Source organism: Geospiza fortis, unplaced genomic scaffold (genome assembly GCF_000277835.1).
Source record: "Geospiza fortis unplaced genomic scaffold, GeoFor_1.0 scaffold54, whole genome shotgun sequence".
Lineage (NCBI taxonomy): Eukaryota > Metazoa > Chordata > Aves > Passeriformes > Thraupidae > Geospiza > Geospiza fortis.
In genome coordinates, this window is record NW_005054301.1 from 1845784 (window position 1) to 1850862 (window position 5079).

At 48.2% G+C, this 5079-nt stretch overlaps 1 protein-coding gene and 1 long non-coding RNA gene across 3 annotated transcripts in view; both read right to left on the reverse strand.

Moving 5' to 3' along the window:
* FLRT2 (fibronectin leucine rich transmembrane protein 2) overlaps positions 1–2534 on the reverse strand; it is a 62561-nt gene extending 60027 nt beyond the window's left edge. The window contains exon 1 of one of the 2 annotated variants that reach the window (XM_031064841.1): positions 1938–2534. The gene's annotated coding sequence lies outside the window, so the exon portion shown is untranslated. Of the gene's footprint in view, positions 1–842; positions 903–1937 lie in introns of those variants that run through there. The other variant, XM_031064855.1, reaches the window with a different exon arrangement.
* Positions 2535–2703: 169 nt separating this feature from the next.
* On the reverse strand, positions 2704–4398 carry LOC115948946. The gene is made up of 3 exons (XR_004082682.1): positions 3597–4398; positions 3288–3420; positions 2704–2854 (listed from the first exon to the last, which is right to left on the reverse strand). It is a non-coding gene; the product is annotated as an uncharacterized LOC115948946 (long non-coding RNA).
* Between the last annotated feature and the right edge of the window lie 681 nt (positions 4399–5079).

Below are 5079 nucleotides of genomic sequence, written 5' to 3' on the forward strand. Positions count from 1 at the left end.
CTCTCCGAGTGTATCGGAGCGTGTCGGAAGGGAAGCCGGGAAGTGAGCTGAGACGCTCCCCGAGCGGCGGTTCTGGGAGATGCCCTCGCTAGCAATAATTACAGCCGTGCTCTCCACCAACATGGCGATATTTCATGTGCAGCCGCCAAGCCCGCCTCCCCCACCCCCTTCTTTTCCTCTCCTTCCTCCCTTGCCAACTTTTAGACACACAGCACCAGTTCAACAAATATAACACAGAATAAAAGAATCTCCAACCCTCAGGGAAGAGACGGACCTCGTCCAGTATTCTGTCTGATTTTCATCATCAGCCTAAAGACTTAAAAACCTCTGGAGAAACCGCCTTTTGCCCTAAAGCGGTAACAACACCCACTCCCCTCCACCCCCCTATTTCTCCTGTACACATTCAGTGTGTGTACACATGAGTGAGCGTGTGTGTGTGTGTGTGTGTGTGTGTGTGTGTGCATGCCGGGCTGTCTGCGCTTGTTTCCGAGTAACCCTTCCCCCGCCGTCCAGCTCCTTAGTAGGCTACTGCCTTGTCCTGGAAAGTCCACTTAAAGACAAGGCTTTTTAATACCGAGAAGCACTTGAGCGATAGGATACAGCCGTCAAGGTAGGACGTGGGGTGTGCAAAGGGAATTTTCTTCAAACTCCTACATTAGTAAAGGAAACACACAGCACAGCTTTTGCTGCAAGTTACTTTAAGAAACGGGCTGAGGAGGGATGGAGGAGAGGGAGCTGATCAATGCCATGTGTCGAGGAAACAGAAAAGGGAACCGAAATGCCTCGGGGTTGGTTTCCCCCTCACCTCTGGCTGCTCAGTGTTTCTATTTGCTCGGCCGTACCTCATAAGCTGAATCACTCGCTATTAGCTCCGCGCCTCCTTCGCCCTTCGCTTGGGGGGGCTAAACCACTCACGACTTCAAAGGCTCAATAAAGCCGTACGAGGAGCCCGGCGAGGGTCAGCCCAGCGCCGTGCGCTCGGCGCAGCTCCTGCCCCCGCGCTCGCCCTGCCCTCCGCCTCCTGCCCCCCAAGGGGGCTCCGGAGAGTCCCCGCGTACGGACAGCGCGGAACCGAGCCGCGCAGCCTGCTCGCTCGGAGAAGGACTTGTGCCCTCACCTACGCGGCGTGATGGGGGTGGGGAGCGAGCACCGACGGGGAGCGCAGGTAGCCAGCATTTCTCAGAGGACTCAGCAAGAGGAAGAGAGTTAAGGACGAGACCCCGCTTCCCTCCCTGCTTTACGCCCCCAGGATGGAGGGGAGGCAGCCCGGGGCCCTCCGCGGGTCCAGCCGGCCGGGAAGAAGAGGGTGTGACACCGGTCAGTCCCTCGGTCAGAGCCCGCATCCCCGCCCCGGAGCAGGGGCTGCTCCGTGGTCGAAACTGCTCGCAGCTGCCAGCTGGTCCCGAGGGATGAAAGGATCAGGAGTTCCGTAGAGTACAAAGGCTAATGTGCTAGGTTGTTTTTTTTTTTTCTTTTTTTTTAACTTTTTAGATCTTTCTTTCTTAGCCCCTGCATACTTTTCAGAGTTCTTATTTGAGTATGATTTATGTCTCCTTCATGAAACTGATGGACAACCAGTGCCTTTTCTGGCGAAAAAACTCATGTATAATCCACCTGTCCCTCTGTTTTCCACATCCCCGATACTAGCAACCTGTCGTCAGCACAGGAGGCAGAGCTGGCCATTGTCGATCACAAGTATTTCTGCCCTCTGTGCCCCTAATGAGGGAGGAAAGTGGGAATGTTAAAAACTTCTGCAGGGCTGCAGGCAGTTGCCCTGCTCCGCAATCTCAGAGGGATTAGGGGGAATTATTCCTGTTCCTCTCCCTGTCCCCGGACCCTCAACCAGGCTACACTTCAAATCAGTGAATGATACTCAGGACACGTTTTGGTCAAATCAAGATTGTGTCAATCCAGCAAGTGGCTTAATCAGGCGTTACCTGCTCCTGCGGAAGTGGGTTCCTTCTCGGTAGGTCACCCAAAGCCCATCGGGTCCGGCAGGTTGAAAGGGGAGAAAGTGTCAGCACAGCTGGGCTCCAGCATGGTACTGTTTTAAGGATCACCACCGAGGTCTCTGTTTTCCATAGCTGCCAATAGTCACCAACACCCAAGGTTGCTCTCAAGGAAAGGAGGAAAGAAATTATCGTGCCAAACTGCTCTCCAGCCGGTCATTTGACCCTGACACCCACCGATGACACTGAAGAACACCCCGTTGAAGCGGCTAAACGCCTCGCAATTTCCTGTCTTCTCTTCCCCCAGGCGGCCCCGGCGCACCGCCGCCGAGCGATCTTATCGCCGTGCCGTCATTATTCACCGGTGACAGCCAGAGATGCAGCGCTCCTAAGTGAGGGTGACAGATTTCAAACGCGGGGCTGCAGCGTATCCAGCCTCAGACATATTCTTCCTCAAACTTTGCCTAGCAAGAAAGTCAGCGGCTTAACCCTTCGCAGCTCTTTCTCTCGCCCAGGGACCGAGATCCCAGCACCGGGGAATGCTGGCTGGGGGGAATGCAGGACAACACGGCTACTTGGCTGGGCATTCTTTTATACCTGCCATTTTATATTCTTGGTTATTTTCACTTGAAACAGATGAGAACCGCCAACTCTGGGGAGCAGATGGAGGGCTTTTCTGTGATTAGGGACTGGAAAAATCCTCTTGGCAAAGCAGATCGCTGGGGACTCACCTGTGGTCCCTTTCTGTCACCGTGTCTGCAAACTCATCTGCATGGCACGAGTTCCTCTTATATGCGCATATACAGAGCTTCTGCACTTTCCCCAGAGTGGTGTGGTTAAAAGCACAATTCCAAAAGTGCCATTTCACTCAGATCTCCAGAATCAGCTCTTTTACAGGTTATTAACTACAACAGAGAAAGTAGCAAGTGAGACAGAAACATATTTTCAGGAAAGAAAGAAAGGAAAAAAAGCCTTTTTCACACACGCACTTTGTACTCAAAGGAAATATTTACCACCACAAAACTCCAGCATGTCAGAGCATGTTTCCTCCTAAGCACAAGAAATCTTAAAACTGAGAGAAAAGCATGTGCAATTCAAAGATGAAATAAAGTAATGAAGTGCTTGAAAGCTTTCCAAAATGTGTACCACCAGTCCAGAGCCCGATGTGAAGACAACATCAAGACAACAGGGAAACAAGATTAACAAACTCTATTGGTTGCCTAGAATTCATTTATATATATTTTCAGTGCATTATGAAAATTCCCCAAAAAAAAAAAAACCCCCCCCCCCCCCCCCCCCCAAAAAAAAAAAAAAAAAAAGGAGGGGGAAACACACAACCTCTGGCTGCAGCTGGTATTCCGGGAGGTCCTTCCAGAGCCCCTGTGGTCATGCTGTAGGAAGGATGGAGAGGCAGGTAGATGTGTATGAATGGGAACTTCAGAGCTTTCTTCATTAGATGTGTAAGATAAGGCTGGACAAGGGAGGAGATGAATCCTACAGTAAGCAAAAGGACTGGAAAAAAGATATTCTCCTCCCATCCACATTTCCAATTTCCGATTTTAAGCACAGCAGGCAAATGAACCTCATTTGAAGAACAGCCCCCAGCCGCACTCAACCCCCCCTTCCCAAAACTCCCCCCAAACTGACCCTTTAGACATCACAAATGTCCTTGTCCAGTGTGTAACAGCAGTGACGCGGGTGGGGCCGTGAGTAGCCCTGGCCGAGGGAGGTTCCGCGGGCAGGGGCAGGAGCGCTGCCGCGGGCGCGCAGCGGGAGCTCCGCGGGCGCGGAGCGGGGCCGCCTGCACGTCCCGCGGCGCGGCCAAGGTGGCAGCAGAGCACAGCGCTAGGATGGACACTTCCCCCCTCGCTCCTTCCAACACGCTCTGCTTAAACTGCTGCACACCCCTCCCCCCTCTCCACGTAACCCTGGTAATAGTCCGATTACTTGGACTTTAAACAATTTTTGCCCTCACCATCACCAGACTATAAATGTGTCAAGGATGCATTTATTTATTTATTTGCTAGCAAACCGCTTTTCATGGTTGAAAAGCTGTAAACTAAAAGGAGAATATAGAAATATATTCTCTTTAAATTATGTGCGATCATACAAGAGGGCTAGCCTGGAGTGATGGTCCACTGATCCATAATACAACCTCACTTATTTTATAGGATGTGTAAGATCGGATAACATTAAGAAATGTTATAAAAATGAAAGCGTCTTTTTTAATATTTTTTTCTTCCAGCTATATTGTTAGATTGCTTTCTGCAGCTTGCAAGAAAGAGGCTAAAAGGAAATGGAAATAATTTTGTGACTGAGAGGTTGGTCTAAATCATACTGAATAATCTCAATTTTGTCTGTAATGTAAAATTTTACTTCTGGCCTTAAATTCATGCAGCTGACAGAAGGGGGAAAATCACTAAATATATTCTTCATCAAATTTTGAAAAATCAGCTTATTAAAAAGGATTTTGAGGAAGGAAAGGGAAAGGAAAGGGGATGGGGAAGAATGAGAAAGGAAAGGGATGGAAAAGGAAGGAAAGGGGCAGAAAGGAAGGGGAAGGGAACCAGGTAGACACAGTTATAGAATATTGATGTTAATTACCATAGTTTTCATGCTGATGACAGTTGCACAAATGTAGATCAATCCAACGAACATTTAGTTGAATTTGATAAAATTAAGGTAATTAGAGTGGCTAAATCATGACATAAAAATCCAGAAGTCATTAAACATTGTTATGGATTGTTTCTTTGTGGTTTTATTTGTTTTTTCTTTCATGTATAGGCTATGCAAGGGAAGATAGAATAATGAGAAAAACTGAAATCAACACCTATATGAAAAAAAGAATTAATTTATGATTGACCTAACCTACCATAGTGAGTGGAAGGCATAAGTAAAACCTTCTGAATAACATACAAATAGCCAACATATGTTTTTACTTTCACATTTTCTAAGTGTAATCATTAAGGTCCTTTTCATTGTCATAGTCGGCTTTTAAAATAAAGGAATATCTTCCATCTATGGTTCTGTCACTGCACCTTTATGTTTCTGGAAAAAATAATCCACACCCTTCTATCAGACAAACTCTTGCTTCACTATATAGAGCTGAAACACCTCAGTGAAAGTCACA